This window comes from Herpailurus yagouaroundi, unplaced genomic scaffold (genome assembly GCF_014898765.1).
Source record: "Herpailurus yagouaroundi ecotype Mexico unplaced genomic scaffold, PumYag 190, whole genome shotgun sequence".
In the NCBI taxonomy this organism is placed as follows: domain Eukaryota; kingdom Metazoa; phylum Chordata; class Mammalia; order Carnivora; family Felidae; genus Herpailurus; species Herpailurus yagouaroundi.
The window spans coordinates 4348467-4367595 of record NW_024412421.1 but is presented as its reverse complement, the minus strand read 5'-3'; the positions used below and the strand labels follow the sequence as shown (position 1 = coordinate 4367595).

Below are 19129 nucleotides of genomic sequence, written 5' to 3'. Positions count from 1 at the left end.
CAAGGCTTCCTGAGTACCTGAGCGAGGCCAAGGGGGCACGTGATGGGCAGGGGGGGTTGCCTGGTGAAAGCCCAGCCCAGAGCCCGGAGGAGCCCTTCTTCAGGGGAAGCAGGCCTAGCCGACCTCCCTTACCCCCAAACCACAGCATGGCCTCTGTAACTACACCCACACGGGGGGCTCAGGAGACCCTCCCTACAGCTCAGTTGTCCCTAGAGCTAGGCCCCCCATTCCTGGTTACTTACTCCTTCCTGCCACAAACCCCTGCCTTCCAGAGCCAGGCTCTGGCTGGGTACAGGAAGCCGCTGTGATGGATCCCCAGTCCACAGCAGCCCCATGCACCCCTAAACACAAGCTTCTCCTTGGGATAGCCTGCCAGAGCTTCTTGCACCTGTCTGGGTCCCCAAGAACACCAAGCCCAGTTGTGCTCACCCCCTGGCCAAAAACCTCCTCCGGGGCTTCCAGAGGCCTTCTTCGTGACTGCACAGTTTGACTGATTTCAGTTCCCCAAACAAGCCCCACCCTCTTGTCTCCAGGCTCTGGCCGCTTAAAAGCACAGCCTACCTCCCCACCCCGAAAACTCCCTCTGCCTGGCAAACTCCTGCCCAACCCTTCAGAGCCAGGCCCAGCCACCACCTTCCACAGGAGGGCTGCCCAATTCCCTCCTAATCTGGATTCAGTGCCTGGCTCTCCCTTCCCAGTGCCTGTGTCGAAACACAGGACACCTGGCCTGTCACTGCCCGGCTACCTGATGCCTCCCCCAAGGCTGATGTCTGGCTACTCATTGCTCAGCTTCCAAAATCTGACACCTGCCTGGTACACAGGGGACACTTAAACCCAAGCCCCACAGACTGAGACAAATACAGCCCATGCTGAGCAGGCACTGGGGGCTGGTCCCAACCCCGGCGTCCCTGTCCCCATCTGCATGAGCTCGGGCAGGTCACCTGCCTCTCAGCCTGGGTTTCTCACCTGATCAGTGGGGAGCTTGCCAGTTTATTCTGGCCGTGAAATGACCTCATGGCTATAAAAACTCCTCCTAAATCCAGAAACTTCACACACTTAAGGGGGCCAAACTTGTGTTACTTCAACGACAGGAAAGCACCCCCCCCCCCCCCCCACCCCCCACCGCCATGGTGCCCATGCTCCTCCATCCAACAAGTGCTCACTGAGCCCCTGCCCACTCCAGGTACCAGGTGACAGGCTAAGGCCATGAGAAGCAAGGTCCCTTGGACAGCGTGTGTTGTCGGGGAAGAGGAGACAAATGTAATAAATGAGCCACATGAGGAAGAGAAATGCTAGGATGGGCAAGGAGCAGCCTGGGGCTGAGGAGTCAAGAAGGCAGGAAAGCCTCAGGGACCAAACATCAGAGGCGCTGTGTGACCATGGGCACATTCATTAACCTCTCTGGGCCTGTTTCCTCACTCAAAGAATGGGCTGGTAATGGTACCTAATGCTCAGGGACTTCACAGAGAGGCTAGTACACAGGGTCTGCCATCAGGTGGGGTCACCCCAGTGGCTCCAAACACAAGTTGGGGCGGGGGGAGGGGCGGGCAGCCTGAGAAACCTTGATTGATATCAACAGGCACTGGGAGACACCCTATAAATCCCGGGGGTCCTGACACCGCCCCCCCCCAAAGGTAGCCCTTCCCTTGCTCCCCTGCCCAGAAAGCAGGGCCAGACAAAGGATGCAGAAGTGCTGGTCCCTGCCCTGGGCACTACCTGGTGCTAAGGCACCCCCTCCCCGGGGGGCCTCAATGGTGGCTCCAGGGAGTCTGGGTGTTTCAAAAGAGGATGCCTCCCCATTAGTCTGGGTCCCCCATTAAAGCAGTGCCTCCAGCTGACTTCAAAGGGCTCCTCCTCCCCGAGCCAGATGGGGCCCGAGGGAGATAGGTGTGGGAGGCCGGGAGCAGGGACTGGCAGAGCCAGGAAGACCCTGGCACACACCGGCAGGGGATGTGCAGGAGGGGGGGGCAGCCTGCCTACTGCAAAGATGGGGAGGCTGAGGCTAGGAGGGGGAGACGGGTGGCCCCTCGTCCACATCCCCACCACTTAATGAGGCCTGAGGAAACCGTGCCTCCAACAGAGCTCTGATCAGGAAAATGCACACCAGCCCCAAAGCTGTGAAGCCCGTTGGGGCTGTTTTCCCGTCTGTGCAGGGAGGGGCTGTGCCCCATGCTCCTGGGCCTCTCCCTGCTCAGCCAGCCAATGACACCAGGAGCCATCCACCCAAGTCAGCTGGTCCCAGAAGCAGTGAGACTGAGCCACTAACCAGGGGCAGGAAAGGTCCCTGCAGGGGACGGCAAGGGCCGAATCCTAGAAGACAAAGAGGTCCCCACCAGCATATTCTGGGTCCTAAGAGGTGGTTGGTGGCACCGCCTACTACATGCATCCCCTGGGGGCCTCCTGTTCCCTAGAAGCCAGGCCTGCTGTGCTGCAAGCCCAGGAGGACACAAGCTCCTCCCTGGGCCATGAGTACTTCCGTCCAGGAAGAAGCAGGAGGAGGTAAGCCTGGGGGGCCAGGTACATGTCTGAGAACTGGGGTACCCGCGACAAAGACCTCAATTTGTTTCTTTTCCTTTGGGCACAGTCACGGGTAAATGCTTCCAGTGGTTGCTGTAGGGAGGGGTACACACAGGGGAATAACAGGGAGAACGGACAGAGGAGGGTGTCCCCGGTGTCCCCTGACACCGGCACTGACGGGGGGTGGGGGGGGGGGTGATTTTCACAGAGCCCGGGCGGAGGGAAAGCTGCCAGGCGACTGACTCCAGAGCAGACCACTCGAGCCTCCTCAGCCCCCGAGCTTGAAGACCCCGAGGAGGGGGCCTCCACATGGGTGACACGGGCCAGGGTGGGGTATGAGGTAGGGAAGCCCTGAGCAGAGGGGCTGCATGGACAAAGGGCAAGAGAGAGGCAAGCAGCGTGCTGACCCCGGAGTACACGAGAGGCCACGAGAGGTGGGACTGGACCAGCACAGTGGGCTGGGACCAGAGGACCCCAGAAGCCAGGAGAAGGGGTTCAGATGTGACACCAGACAGGAGAAACTGGCCAAGTGTGTGCATCGGAGGAACCCAGGAACCCCACAAACCCCTTCTCCAGGGCTCAAGGTCGGCCATCCTACCCCGTCTGGACTGTCGGTTTCCCCTCCCATACAGCCCTTGGCTGGTGCTCAGGCAATGCCCATGGCACAGACCTGTCTGTCAACGTGATCAGCAGATGGTGGGAGAAAAGATGACCTAGTATCATGGGGAGAAGGGTCACCAAAGAGGAACTGAGCCCACCTCTGACCCAAGTCTCGTCCTACCTCTACCTCACCCCAGCGCCTAGGGGGCTTCCAGGGGAACATCAGGGAGTGGAAGGTGCTTCAGCCCAGGTCTGCACCCAGGATCTGGCAACACCCCAGGCATGATGTGGCCAGCTGTGAACTCCGTGGGCAGCGGCAGGTCGAGCCAGATGCCGACGGTTGCTGGGTGGGCGCCCTGCCACCCTCCCTGGGGGGTGGGGGCTGGAAGAGCCCCGTGGGTGAGTGGAGACTGCAAGCCAGGGCAGGGGCAGAGCTGGAGGGCCACCGGGCGGGGGAGCAGGCTGGCAGCACTCAACACACACAGGCCGCCAGGGAAACCCCAGACATGGGTGTGCTGGTCTCAGACGGCTGGGCAGAGTTTTTCATGCATATTCCAGTCCCCCAGCAACCTGCCTGGGCACTGCCACCTCATAGAGGAGGGGACTGAGGGACTGTGAGACAGCAGTTAGCCCAAGGGCTGCAGGCTACCAGGGAGGCCTCTCCCACCTGAAACAGGACAGGCGGAGGAGAGCCCCCAACCCAGCTACATGACAGCGATCACACCTCCCCCGGAGCCGGGGCTCTCCTGCACCAGGTGCAACATGTCCCCCCTTGTTTAAGCCTATAACCGCCTGAGCGGGAACCACGAGAGACACAACTTACAGATGCAGGAAACTGGCTCAAATCACCTGGCTCACCTCACATGCTGCTGGAAACAGGCAGAGTGGGGCCCAGAGGCAGGGGGCTGGACCCAAGGACCTCCAGAAGACCCCTGGCTTCTCTGGCTGTTCAGATGTGATGGTCTCATTCACTGAGCCAAACTAACTCCCAGCTCGTAGCTACGCAGGTCTCTTCAAGCACACGAAATGCCTAACAGGCCCACCACCCACGCTTCCCTCCCATCCCTGAGACCCGACCCCACGCAAGGCTGGAATCAGCCACTCCCACTCTAGCGTCCAGAGTGACCCGCTCTGCCTGCTCCCTCAGCAGCCCCAGAACGGTCCCAGCTGGGTGAAGCACTGCCCTCTGCCCAGGCCCTGGAAGACGGAAAGTTGCCACTAGCGGACTGTCAATGCGCCCCACACCCCCTTCCTCCAGGACAGGAGAGAGGTCAAGGACACTGAGGGATGGGCCACCCATCACCTCTCGATGACCTCCAGTATGGGAGGATGGCAAGTCATGGAAAATCCAAAGGGTCAGATCATCTACCGCCAGCTGAAGCAGGACCCCAGCACATGACCCAGGAGGCACGGCCCAGCCGCGGGGGAACCCTGACCCAGCCCCCGCCACCTTGCAGTGGGTGCAGACAAGGGTCAGGCCAGGCCTGCAGGGTGGGGGACCCAACTCAGAGGAACCTGATTCCTCCTTCCCCACGGTGAGGATCATGTCCTACTAACTCTTCAAAGCCACCCATGGCCCCTGCTCAGCTTTGCCCCACACAGCCTCTCCAAAGAAGGGGCACTGTGCCCTGACCCCCTACAGGCCTCAGACATGGCGGCTCTCCGTGACAGGCAGTGTATACACCTGGACAACCCTGGGGACTGACTCGCTGTGTGACCCGGGACAAGAAAGTGCCCCTCTGGGCCTCTGTCTTCTCCTCTGCAAACTGGGGGGCAAAAGGCACCTACCACAGGGTAGAGGTGAGAGGAGCAGGAAATGGGTTAAACCAAGAGTTATAAACTGTAAAGGGGGGTGCATGTCCTCACAACCACATCAAATCTGACCAGTATCTCCTCCTGAGAAGCACCTTTGGCCTATTTAGAAGCCCCCATTGCTGTAGGACCCACAGGAAGACCTCTTCTCTTGAGACCCACTCCTGGCAAAGGGGCCCTTCGAGGCCACCCCTCCCCTCCCAGCCCCCAGAAAACGGCTGCCAGTAAACGGCCAATTCTTTTCACTAAAACGTTACAGGAGGCTCTTCCCCCACACGGTTCACACCTTCCCTTCTGAGGGCCCAGAATCCGGAACAATCTGACAGCCTCCCCTCCTCTGCACCCACACCTCACATCAGAAGCCACAGGAAAGCCCCAGAAGGCCCCTAACCTGGAGGTGGGGAGACCCACAGCTTGGTTAGGAACAGACCCTCCCAGAAGAAACCCTCCCAGACTTTCGATTCCGCGGACACATGCACATCCGGCCGAGCCGGTCACTTCACACTTCCTCTTAAGTCTGCTCACTTCTCGTTTCCGTATCTTCTTTAGCTTTGTCCCAGGCAAAGGGACATCATGAAGTCACAGATCCAAGGTCCTATTTATAGGATGTGTTTTTTTTTTTTTCTTTTCCTAAAACACATTAAAATAGATACCTAACAAATTTTAAGCATGTTCATCCACATACGGCCTAAAACCACCACAGGGTCCCCGTCTGAGAAAAGCTGGTCTAGTCACTCTCTAGGCGGCCACCCTCAGGCCGTCCGCCCGCATGTCTGTGGCAGACAGCCCACGGCCACACAGACATCGGAGCAGAGCCCGCCCAGACTCCGGCCAGGCCTCGGGGCCAGGGGCCCCGTGCATGGAGGCCCAGCCCAGCCCTCTGCTTTCCTCACCCCTCCGCTCCCCTCCCCCAAGCGCTGGCCAGAGAGGAAGCGCCCAGTGCCAGCTGCCCTGAACCCCAGGTAGTGACACAGAAGCGAAGCACCTGATCTGCCCTGTGTACATGTGTTTGGAGGAGCACACAGAATGATCCAGAAGGACCTAGTCCCAGTGGTGCACACTGGTCCCCAGGGGCCTTAGACTGGGAGGGGCTGGAGGGAAAGGGAGACCCTTCCACTTCCCGGGGTGTCTTGCTTCTCTGTCTCTGGGGCATGTAGCACTTTCAGAGTTTGTCTGGGGGCTATTCATTTTTACTTCACAAAAGAAATTCGATTGCCCTTCCCCCCCGACGATCCTTCCGTCATTGAGAACAGAGAAGCAGGCTTGTAAGTGTGAAATTACAACCCTGTAAGGCAGAGCGGGCATCTGCAAGTCCATGGTTCCCAGACGTCCAGGCCCCCCACACACACACACACACACACCGCCCCGCGGTCATGACGGCACCTCCTCGTCAAGCTGGGCAAAGCCCATGACCAGTGGTCTCTGGTCCTGTGTCCGGGAGCCGCCCCACCTCCCGCGGCCCAGACCCTGTCCGGCCCCCCCCCCCCCCCCCCCCCGCCCCCACGGCCCGCGGCGCCCCCCCCCCCCCCCCCCCCCCGCCCGGGCCGCTAGGACAGATGGCGCCCCGTCCCCACAGCCCGCTTTACCTGGCTCTCCTCCGGGGCCCCCGGACGGCCAGGCCAGGGTCTGAGGAGCCGGCGTGGAGGTGGGCCGTCCCTCGCCCGCCCCTTCTCGGCCCGCGTCCAGGCTCACACATGCGAGGCCGACTTCGCCGGCTACCTAACGAGAGCAAGTCGCATCTGGGACCCACAACTTCCTGCTCCGCAGCAGCCGCCTCACAAAAGCTGCAGCCGAACCCTCAGCTCAGCGCCTCCGGGGCTGTGGGGGGGGGGGGGCCGCTCCCAGCTGCAGCGGGGCCCTCAACACAAGTGGGGGGAGGCATCGGGCCAGGCTCCTGGCTCCAATGACTTCATGGAAATTGGAAGCTTTAAGCTGGAACAATTTTCAACAAGTGAAAATAAAACGAGCACCAAGCCTCCGTTAGAAGGCCCGAGACGACGGCTGGAGGCCAGGAGCAAATGCATCCTTGATGAGAATTAAAAGTGAGAGAGCAGCCTGGCACAGAGCCTCGTGCTGGTTCTGCCACTCACAGACAGGCCATGAGCCTCAGTTTCCCCACCCACCTAGTGAGGGGGCTTCATCCGTCTCTGAGAGGCCAAAGGTCTCCAGCCTCATCTGCTGCCTTTCCATCTCCCAGCTGCCCCCATGCCTGGAGCCCCTATTCCAAGCAGCCGAGCCCCCAAAGAATCCCAACAGCCCTGGGCCCCAGGATGCCAGGAATCAAGCCCCTTCTGCTTTGTCAGCCCTCAGTTTCCCCCACTGGGATCATGTGGCGCTCAGCTGTGAGGCGGCAGTTATGAAGGGCTGGGAAGCAGGGAGCGGAAGCCTCCCAAGACAGAGGAAGAAGGCGCTGCTGGTCCTCAGTCACCCACTGAGCATGTGACCTGGGGGCCTGGGATCACTTTCAACCTTTTATCCTGACAGCAGAACCTACTGTTTGGTAACAAAGTGGAGAACAGAGCCCGATTTTCCCAGCTGACACTCCCACCCTCCCCAGACCCCCCTTTCAGCTCCCTCCTCAGAGGAGGCAGTGGTCAGACCCTTCCCTTCCAACCTGCTACATCCCCAACCCTGGCCACTGGGCACCTGACACCCCAGCCCTCAGACAGACTTCAAGGTCCTGGCAGACAGCATCTGTGCACACAGGCTAATGTGCTTTACGACCAGCATTTAGACACTGACTGTGTGCTGGCATTGGCGACGGCCTCACATAACTGCCCATCAGCTCCATAAGGAAGGTCCTGCTATTATGCCCCTTCTACAGAGCAGGAAACTGAGGCTCAGAGACGCCACTCACTTGCCCAAGCACACACAGCTAACAAAAGGCACAGCCAGGATTCAAACTCAGGTCTATCTGACTCTGTGGTCAAACACTCACCTGTGACCATCCTGGGGCCAAAGAAAGGCTTCCCTGAGGACAGGCTACTCCAAGCCCCACCTCAGTGGGTACCCTCACCAGAGACCTCTAAGCCCTGGTACTCAGCGCTCCTAAACTTGCCGAACAAACTCCCCCAAAGGGGGGCAAGTTCAGGCTTTCTCAGCATCAGCCCAGGAACTGGTTTCTGTTCACTCCAGGTGCCAGGGTGCAGGCATGGCCCCGACCCTCTTCTGTTCCTCTCAGGAACACCTGCCCTCCTCCCCATGGGCAGGACCCCTCTCTGGTGCTGCGGACACAAATGTGACTTGGACACAGCCCCCATCAGCCAAACCCCCAGGCTGAGACATGCCCACAACAGCTTGCCCAAAGGTCTGGGACAACCACCCATAAAGACAAGATAGTGGTCCAGAGCTCAGGGCAGAGAGACCTCAGCCACCTGGAAGCCACAGGCTATAGAAAGTGGCAAGGCCACGAAACAGTGGGCAAGAGGGCGTAACACCGTAGCAAAAACAAGGCAGACAGGGCTGTCAGGCGGCCAAAGGACAAATAACGCAGAGCCCGGAGCCAACAGCTTGGCCTCGTTTGACACCAGATGACAAGCCCCTCCGTCGGGAAGAAACCCCATAGCACCCATCACGTTTTGGACTTCAGGCAGGCTTCTGGGAGGGGGTGTGAGCAGGGAAATACTTTCTCCTTCCCCTAAAGTCAGGGGGCTCACCATACCCGGAAAGGGGTCTGAGCAACCAGGCTGACGATTTACCAAGCCAGCCTCTTGTCCCACGGATGCGGGATGAAGAGGCTTCACATCAACAGTCAGAGACCCCCTGAGCAACCTTGGCAGCCCAGGAACCCACCTGTAAAGTCACCCAACTCCTCAGAAGGCTGGGAGGCTTATGTGAGAAATGCGTATAAGGCGCATAGTAAGCGCTAAGTTAAAGTCAGAAGCAGAGGGAGGCCAGAGGGTGTTCTCTCAGTTCCAAACCCCAGATCCCACTCCACTGCATGCCTGCCCTGGTCAGAGGCCTTCCGTGGCTTCTCTGTGCCTCCTGAGTCAAGTCCTGGCTCCTCCTCCCGACCCCCTACAACTCATCTTTCCATCCTCCCTGATTAGGAGTTAGAAGGCCCTAGCTCCATCCTGTAACTTGTAACCAGTTGCATGACTTCAGCCAGCCCCTTCTCCCCTGGAAACCCAGTTTTCTACCTGTTGAGTGAAGGAGTGAGCAGAGCGTGTCCCTATGTTCCCAGCCTGGGAAAGAAAAGGATCCCAGCACATCCCCGAGCCCACATTCCACACCTCGTTCTTTCATGTCCTGACTCAGACCACCAGGGCACAGCCAAAATGAAATGGTCAAAAATGCCACCCATTGGGGCGCCTGGGTGGCTCAGTCGGTTGAGCGTCCGACTTCGGCTCAGGTCATGATCTCAAGGCTTGTGAGTTCGAGCCCCAAGTCGGGCTCTGTGCTGACAGCTTAGAGCCTGGAGCCTCTTCAGAGTCTGTGTCTTTCTCTCTCTCTGTGCCCCTCCCCTGCTCACACTCTCTCTCTGTCTCTCAAAAGTAAATAAACATTAAAAAAATAAAAATGCCACCCATCTTGCCAAGACAAGTACAAAGGTCACCTCTTCCAGGAAGCCTTCGCCAGTGTCCCATCATTACCGCCTTTGGGCCACACAGTGCCACGGGCCTCTCCAGAGACGGTTTACAGTGCTACCCTCCTTCTGCAGCATCCACTTCCACTCTGGTAACAGCTCCTTGTTCCTGTGGGGAACCAGCCCTCCAGGGGTGGGCCCAGGACCACTGTCCAGTGAGGAATGGGCATGGAACTTGATCGAAGTGGCCCAATGAGATTCAGTTCTGGGACTTCCGTTGGAACTATGTGGGAACAAGATGCATGCCATCTCTGCCACTCTGGTAGTCAGCCTCCAAACGAGGCCGACTCAGTGTTCATGCCCCTCCTGTACTACCTTCAGAAGCAACAAAATAGTGTAGAAATCACAACGCGTGACTTCTGAGGTCACGAAAGACACAGTGGCTTCCACCCTGGCCCCCTCTTGGCTCACGGGCTCTGGGGCAAGCCAGACACATGTTGTGAGGACGCTCAAGCAGCTCTGCGGCAGGGAACTGAGGCCCCTCCCTCCAGCCGGCCCCACACCGCCAGCCCTGTGGCTGAGCCACCTTGGAAGCAGAGCCTCCAGCTCCGGTCACAGGTAGAATGATTCCCTGTGGCCACAGCGTCCCTGCCTGCTCAGGAGCGACCAAGTATCACCTCTTCTCTCCCATGAGACGCACCTCTCCCCAGCACCAGGCACTCCAGAGGCCCTCAGGGACATTTCTGCCTAATTGATCCACACTCAGATTCTCCCAACAAGAGCATAGAGCAGAAACCCAGCACCCCCTCTGTGGCACCAGCGGCGCGTATGTCCCCTTTTGCCCACCTGCCTGGGAAGACAGAGCAGGCTGGCTTAGCACTGGGAAGGCCCGTCTACTGGCCCCAGCTCTTCCAGGCTCTTGGGCAGGAGGGCTGTGGTGTGATACCCATGGAGGGTGCCTCGCTGAAGCAGACACAGCCCTGTGGCCCCATCACTCACCCTACTCCCAGAATCATCTTTCACACTCGGCGGGGCCGGGGGTGAAGGGGGGGTGCATTCCAAAGCATCGACTCACCTCCAGCCCCTCTGCCTTCATCTCTTCCTGGCTGTGGGCTCGGGGATGTGCTGGGATCCCTTTCTTTCCCAGGCTGGGAACATAGGGACACGCTCTGCTCACTCCTTCACTCAACAGGCAGGAAACTGGGTTTCCAGGGGAGATGGGGCAGGCTGAAGTCATGCAACTGGTTACAAGTTACAGGATGTAACCAGTGGTCCTGAGGGGCGACTTGGCGTGAGCCTCAAAGCCACTCCAAATAAACACATGTGCTAAGTAAACAGCACCTTAGCTATTAAACTCAGCTTCTCTCAACCACTGTCCTTCCTTGTGCAGAAATCTGCCGCCTGTCACAGGGCCAATGCCAGGACAAGGAGAGATGAACAACACCACATCATGTTGGTGGCACGGCCTACCAGAGCCCAGGGGGCTGGCTCCCACGACCCCGACAGCCCCAGCCCCTGCCAGACCCGGGTGACGAGGCTTTGGAGAAGGAAAGGGGCAGCCAGGGTCACAGTGCGTTGAGCAACAGCAGAGAATCCTCAAAGAACAGATGTGAAAGCTGCCGCCCTGCCAACCAAAAGTCCTTATTTCCTTTGAAAAACTTGGCAGCTGGGCCTCGCCAGCAGCCGCCTGTCCTCCCCCACGCCCGGCTTTGCTGTGAACTGCTAAGGGGCAGGGAGGAAGGCCATGCTCCCCGCTACAGTCCCCAGGAAGGGGGTCACCACCGTGATGCCGCAGCGGGAAAACGCCAGCCCACGGACCTGCACGTCGGGTGCCATCTCTCATTTAACACCACCACAGACGTGCATATAGTTGTTTGCACACAAGAAAATCTAGAAGGATGTACGTAAATCTTGGGCGTTATCACCAAGTGACAGAACTTAGCAGTTTTATTTTCAGATCTGTCTTATTTATGACTTTTTTCCAATTTTCTCTAAAGAAAAGAAACTACCCATGTTATTAAAAGGTACCAGGTAAAACTACTATGAAGAAAAAAAACAGGAATAAAAAAATATATAACAACATCCCGAGCTGGAAGTACGACCCCAATGCCAAACTCAGCCCCACTTGTAACCAGGTGGAAAACGGAAAGGTTTATAATTTAAAATGCTACTACCTTAAAGCCACGGGGCGTCATTGGCTGCCAGCATCATAAAGGAGATGCAAACCTCCCAGCAGAAGTCTGCAACCCTGCCTCTGTCTCCAGCGTACTCTTGTGCAAACCGAAACTGAATTAGATCAAGCCTCCAGATCCAACTACATATTTCCAGGAGGTTCACAGGAAGAAGGAACGTGTTACACATGATAGAGGCTCTACTGTAGGAAAAGGGACCCAGCTTCTGCTTCAATAAATAGATAGATAGATAGATAGATAGATAGATAATAAAAAATAAAAAATAAAAAAAATCAACATGGCACCTAGGAGAGAATGAATGAGTATCAATCCTACAGAGGAAAGAAGACTTGAGAACAATACCATGCAATCTCATTATATAGACTTTATTTGGACTCAAATTTTTATTTTTTTATTTTTATTTATTTTTTGGACTCAAATCTTTAAAAACTAAAATACAGGGGCACCTGGGTGGCTCGGTCGGTTAAGCGTCTGACTTCAGCTCAGGTCATGATCTCACGGTTCATGGGTTCGAGCCCCACATCAGGCTCCATGCTGAACACTCGGAGCCTGGAGCCTGCTTCGGATTCTGTATCTCCCTCTCTCTCTGCCCCTCCCCTGCTCATGCTCTCGCTCTCTCTCTCTCTCTCTCTCTCAAAAATGAATAAACATTAGGAAATTAAAAAAAAATAAAATATATATTTGATGTGTATAGAACAATTGGAAATTTGAACTTTGGATGGATACTTACAATCTTAAGAGACTATTGCTAGGTTTTAGGGGTGGTAATAATACTGGGAGGGGGGCTAGTCCTTATCTTGTAGTAACATATATGACAACTTTAAATTTTCTTTGGTGTTTGTTTATTTATTAATTTGGGGAGAGAGAGAACATGAGCAGGGGAGCAGCAGAGAGAGAGGGAGAGAAAGACAGAATCCCAAGCAGGCTCCACAAGGTCAGCACAGAGCCCAAAGTGGGGATCTCACCAACCGTGAGATCATAACCTGAACCAAAATCAAGAGTCACATATTCAACCGACTGAGCCACCCAGGCGCCCCTATATACACTACAATTTGTACAGAGTAAGTGATAGGTCTGGAGGGGACAGCAAGTGGGAGCAGGGATGACTCCAGGCTGGCCAAGAGCTGGAAAGGGTGGCAGCTAGCGGATGGGTATACGGGGGTGGTCACGCTATTCTGCCTTCCCCTGTAGACATGTAATTTTTCCACAGTGAAATGCTGAAACAGCTCTGGCACCTGTCGTCTCATTTGAGTGTCAGCAGTGAAGGGGTCCACTCACGAGCGGGGGGGGGGGGGGGGGGCCCGTCTCAGAACTAGAACCTAGTGACAAAACCAGACTCATGCCTGCTCCCTGCTGGAAGGGGGATGGGGCTGGGCGGAGACGGCTCCCCACCCCGCAAACCACCAAACCAGGGTGAGCTTCCAACCTGAACCCCAGACCGCTCTGCAGGAAGCAGGGGCGGCTGCAGGGTCCCAGGCTCCAACAGTCACCACCAGCACCGGGCACAGGCACACGGCCTCCTTGGCCTCCGCCTCCGCTCACCTCCCCCACGGGAGCTTAAAGGCTTCCAGTACCAGCCAGCGACAATTAACCCCTCTCCTCGCAAAGCCCCTCCCCGTCTCATCCTCTGACCACAAAGCAGTTTCCAGGGGGCGGAGCGCCCTCCACGCCCCCAGACGCCGCCTTCCGCAAACCTGCGTCCTGTCTGCAAAGCCGCCCCAGCCTCATTTTACCTTCCGGGAGAGAATCCCCACACCTGGCTGCCGGCTCTTCAGGGGACCGCTCCTACTGCAAAGCTATCAGGCACAACCTAGATGTCCAGCCACAGGGCACAGAGAAAATCCACCAGGGCGGCTCGTGTAGCAGATGCTGGGCCGGCCTGAGGGGTCTGAGAAGCCCAGCGACGGCACTCACAAAGCGTGGGGGCGCCTTGGACACACCGAACTTTCCTTAGAGGACAGTGAAGAAACTTGTCATGAGCAGTTTGTTTTCGTGTCCTTTGTTTTAAAAAAAAGAAAAAGTCCTCTGGAAGGACATACGCTGGTACATTAATGGGTTACTTCAAAGAGTACAGATTCTAGTTTTTGTCCTCACTTTATTGCTTAAGTTTTCTGATCTTTCAATAATAAATGTGAATTATTTCTGTAATTAACATAAAAAATTAAAGCCACTTAAGATGCCAGCTGATTTTGTCCTCCTCCTGGGAACACAGCACAGAGCCTTGGGCCGAGGAGGGAGAGGCTGAATGGCTATGGGCCATCTGAAGGTCACATTGCCTTGCTAAGCCTCAGTTTCCCCATCTGTTGGGGAGACTCACCAAGTGAGCTCCTCCCACCATCCCCATGGGGCCTGCTCCCTCCTCTGTGAGATGGGGACTCTAAGGCATACATACCTACAAGGTCATGTGGACAATGCCTGCCCAGCCTTGCCCTCCTGCAGTCCCTGTGGACAGGCTTGCCCATTTCTGACCTTCGTGTATGCCTTCTCCTCCTGGGCACCTACTGACCCTGCACCCAGGCTGGTGGGGAACCAGGGGCTTCGGAGGCTGGACACTGGGGTGAACAGCCTGAAGACTGTGAACAGCCACATATGCAGAAATCCACCCTGCTCAAGGCTGACATGCTGGCCCCTTGAATCCTTCTGATCACCCTCCAGAAAGGTGGTAAAACCCCATTTTATGGAGGAAGAACTAGGGGTCCAGGGGGGATAAATGACAACCCACCTACACACACCAAGCCGAGATGAAGACTGCAGGCTGGGAACCCTTCAGTGAGTTCCTCCAGCACTCAAGTCACGGGGCGGGGGGAGAGGGGTGGTGGGGTGGGGGTGTCAGCCAACCATTCCATGCATCCCTTTGGAAAAGCCAGGCACACTGCTTAGGGCTGCAGGTAGGATTGAGGGAGGACCGAGCTATGACAGGGCATAGCAGGCTGAAGCCACAAAGCCTCAGGCTCCTCTCCCTCCTCCCTGGCAACCCCCAGCGCCGCCCCCCCCCACACACACACACACATACACACAGTGGCTACTTGAGTATGGGCCCTGTAGCACCCACTGGATGGAGAAGGGTGTGGGAGGATGCTCTGGCCACTAGGCTGGAGGGGACCCCAGCCTTGGGCACGACAGGACGGCAAACTCAGAACCCCAGAGGCCAGACAGGATATCACAAGTGAGACTGGCTGGCCTCGTGGGAATGTAGGCAGTGCTACAGGCCCTGTGAATTGGCAAACGAGACTAGAAATCTGGGTTTTTGTGTAGAATCCCATAATTATGGATTCTGGCAACGAATCCAAACTAATTTGTACACAGTTCCCCTGTCAGCGCTCTGGACTCATTGCTGTGTGACCCGGAGCAAACCACTTAACCTCCCTGGACTTCAACTGTGTCATCTATAGAGTGGAAAAATCACACAGGTTACTGTGAAAATAAGATACACTTTGCCCATACTAATGACAATAAAAGGCAACAGTGACAATAACAGCTAATGTGTCCTGAGTGCCAGGCACCATTCTAAGTAACATGAATCAATCTCATTTCACTCTGACCATTAGATAAGCATTTTTTTTTTAATTTTTAACGTTTATTTATTTTTGAGACAGAGAGAGACAGAGCATGAACAGGGGAGGAGCAGAGAGAGAGGGAGACACACAGAATCCGAAACAGGCTCCAGACTCTGAGCTGTCAGCACAGAGCCCGATGCGGGGCTCGAACTCACGGACCGTGAGATCATGACCTGAGCCGAAGTCAGACGCCTAACCGACCGAGCCACCCAGGTACCTCGATAGGCATTTTTTTTTAACTCTGTATTTTGAAATAAGTACTGCTTTCAGAAAAGTTATAAGAAAGGCACAAGGAGTTCCCCTACACTTTTTTTTTTTTTGCAGTTTTGCCTATTTCTGTCATTTTATCTCACTTTATTATCTGTTTGCATAGGTGTTTCTCATCAATATTTGAACTGTGTCCCTCTACCCCTAAATACTTCAGTGCATATTTCCTAACAACAAGGACCCATATAGATAGTTACCAGGATATTTAACATTGATACAATGCTTTTTATCTATAGTTCATACTCAGTTTCATCAACTGTCCCAATAATGTCCTTTACACGATTTTTTTTTTTTTTCCAGGTTGGGTTTCACATACTGTGTTTGGTTGTCCTGTCTCTTTGGTCAACTTTAATCTGGAACCGCTCCTTGGCCTTCAAGATAATTGCTCTTAGTGTCCCCATTTCATAGATGAGAAACCAGCTCAGAGAAGTTGACGCACTTGCCCAAAGTCACACAGCCAGGAAATGTGGAGCTGAGACTCAAGCCCCAGAGGTCCCCTCCAGAGGTTGCCTTCTTGTCTGACAGGCACAGGCCTTGCAAATAATAGCCTTTGTTGTTAACAGCTGAAAACAGTGGCTCCCTCTGCAAACAGCCACCTCACTCAGCAGGTGGTCATTAACTGAAGGAGTGGCCTCCTGCTGCCAGCTCTGTGCACCTGGCAATGGCCCTGGCCCAATTCCCACCACCGCACCCTGTGGCGCTCCATTTAGCCCCCTCTATAATAAGCTGGAAGACAGAGAGGGCAGTGGAAGGCTGAGGGTGGAAGGGAAGGCTGAGGGTGCCTTTCTTCTTCCCCCTCTTAAAGTGACAATTCAGGCTCAAATGTCCATGTCCAAAAGGCAGAGAGAAAGGCAAATGTCCCAGAAACAAAGCCTGAGGTCAAAGGGGTCCCCAGGCCAGGTCCCTGACCCACCGACCCAACCCCCGCACCAGCACTGAATGGAACCCCTGAGGTCAGCTGTCTAAGAGGGGGCTGATCCCACACACTCTGCTTCCTCAGTGAGGACCCTCAGGGATATGAAGGCATCAAGTGCTCTCTGGGCCCAGAGCCCCTATCCTCAATTCCAATCTAGGCCAGGCAGCAGCTTAGGAAACCACTCTCTTTGGCTCCCAAATGGATGTGGCTCGGGGCCTGGAAGCTGCCATCACCCCTAGCGCCCATCCACCTGCCAGCCAGCCCTCAGCAGCCCCCCAACAGGTGGTCGTGAGCCACAGATACCCTCCGGACTCACAGTGGGAGAGACAACACTGCCAACAAGAAGTTCTGCAACAGACCAGCTAGGATGTGGTCTTCTGCTTGAGTTCCAGGCAGTTCTGTTAGTTCTGAGGCTAATCTGTGCTGAGATATTCAAAATCCTAGGACCTTCCCATTGGACACCCTATTAAATTTGCAAGTTTATGTCTGCCCCCAGACCAGACCTGCAAACTCTGGTGAAAGTTCCAGAGGCAGCAAGAACTGCCAGAATTTCTCCAGAGCAAATGAAAAGGGAAGAGCGTTTGGCCTTTCTTCCTCATTGCAGACAACTTTGAAAATACAGAAAGCATGAATAAGAAAATGATCTATCACCAGATTCCCCCAAAGATGTCCCAGTGTGGCCTCTCGCTGTCCATCCTCCTCCACTGTCCAGGGCACAGACTGGCCCACCTGCTGTGTGCGGCTCTCCCTACAGAGGTGTTTGGGGTCAAGGTGCAACCACTTTGTCTCCCCAGTGGGCTAATGGACTTAGGAGGGCCGGTCCCCTGCCTAACTCAGCTCTTTGCCTCCTGCCCAGGTTGGCCACTTGAGGCTCCCTTACTGAGTCAGCCATGGACCACTAGAAGCCACTATCCCCCAACACCAGTTCCTGTGTGCCCAGGTACAGAGGAAAAGGATCCAAGAGGTGGGGATCAGCAGCAAAGCCCCACAGCACCCTCAGGTAACAGGTAGGAACAGGAGGAAGGGAGAGGTGGCCAGGCAATGTGTTTTCCTCTTGGGGAGCATTTGAGACTATTCCTGTTGGGGTGGGGTCAGGCTCCTGATGTATACTCCAACAGATTTCACCAGAGCCACACCAGAACAGGATGGAAAAACCAGAAGCCAGGCCCTAGTCCCAGATCCAGGACTGACTTGTTACGAGACCTTTGATGACCTCAGCTTTCCCACCTATAGATGGGGCTAGTCATTCCAGCCCTAACTCACAAGATCAGATGATACAAGGGATGTTCCAGGGCCCTGTAAGCCATCTGGCCTCAGAAATCGGAGAAATCCCACCTCTCCCTGCCCTCCTCCATAAAGGGCCCAAGGGCTCAAAAGCCTGAGAACATTGAGGGCTGAGGGAAGAGAACCCAACGTGTGTGTGTAGATCCTGAACATTCAGCACTAGGGGAGGCACCTAGTATCCACCTCTGCTGCCCCCACCCCACCCCAGGCGCAGCTGGCCACTTCTGTGCGGCCTCCTAGCTACACCTGGGGTCTGCCCGCATAGCCCAGGTCCACACCAGACAAGTTCTCCTCCACTATGAAGGCAGCTGCCCATGTGTCAAAGCAGGGACTGAATAACAGCCCAAAGCCCCCTCAGTCTCATGCCCTGAGACCACTGCAGTCCTATTGGTCATTCATTCGTACCTCTGTTGAGCATCACCCCGGACCAGGTCGGAGGGTGCTTCAGTACGCTGGTCCAGATCTGGATGTTCTCTGCACAGCCCAACCACCCAGGACAGCTGTGTTCCTCATCTGAAAGGCTCCAATTCTAGTAATGGGGCCTACACTCTCATGTCCAGCCTTGACTCAGAAAGCACATGAGTTCTTGGCCTTTGAGGGAGGGGACGCCACATAAAAACCAGAGAGAAAAGACATCAAGCCCCACTGAAAAAGGCTCCAGCATCTGGGCCCCAACCAGGGTCAACCCACTTTCTTCAGTGAAAGGGTTAGGTTTTAGGTTTCCCCCAGTGGGGATCCAAGGCAGGGGCCAGCAGCTGCTTGCCTTGCTGGCTTTCCCATCCCCACCCCCCATTAATTGGTGAGGGGTCCTGCTCACCCTGGGCTGTGGTTGAATTGCATCCAACCCCATGCCAGGGTCTGGACCTCACTGAGCCTTCTCCCCTTGAGGTATTTTTACTTTAAACAGCTCTAATGGCCCCCAGAGTCCCGGGCCTTGTCCAAGTCTGGGAAACCTAACCAACCAGCCCCCTCTGTACCATCACAAGCCAACCAGCTTGCCAACAGAGGTCCGAAGGTGACGGGCCCGGGGTGGAGGGCGGGGAAGGCCCACAGTCGTGTCTCTCTGGCAGGTCTCAGTTTTGCCATCCGGAAAGTGGGGCTGGGCCCCAGCTCCTCCCAGCGGGGTCTCTGTCTGGGAAGCGTCTCCCGCCGCCCCAGCTGAGAGGGGGTAGAGGGCCCGGAGAGGGAGCATCCGAGAAGACCCACCCCAAACCTGGGGAGGAGGAGGAGGAGAGCGCAGGGAGCCGGGATGACTCCGAGGGTTTGGGGGCCGCCCCGCCCGGCCTCCGGCCTCCACTCCCCCTCCCTCGGAGGCTCCGCCGGCCGACCCCGCCCCCGCCCTACACCCCCCCCGGGGTCTCCGCCTGGGTGGGGCCGGGCCGTCGGGCGGCGAGCAGCGCGCAGACACCCCGTGCGACACCCCCCACGACGCGGGGGCCCGGGGACGCGAACGGCGGCG

The 19129-nt window shown here is 56.2% G+C and overlaps 1 protein-coding gene across 5 annotated transcripts in view; it reads right to left on the bottom strand.

Annotated features, from left to right (window-relative positions):
* ADCY7 (adenylate cyclase 7) overlaps window positions 1-19129 on the bottom strand; it is a 57648-nt gene that overhangs the window by 38036 nt on the left and 483 nt on the right. The window contains exon 1 of one of the 5 annotated variants that reach the window (XM_040497988.1): window positions 11629-11704. The exons of 1 other annotated variant lie outside the window; for it this stretch is intronic. The gene's annotated coding sequence lies outside the window, so the exon portion shown is untranslated. Of the gene's footprint in view, window positions 1-429; window positions 447-11628; window positions 11705-19129 lie in introns of those variants that run through there. 3 more of the 5 variants (XM_040497985.1, XM_040497987.1, XM_040497990.1) reach the window with 3 other exon arrangements.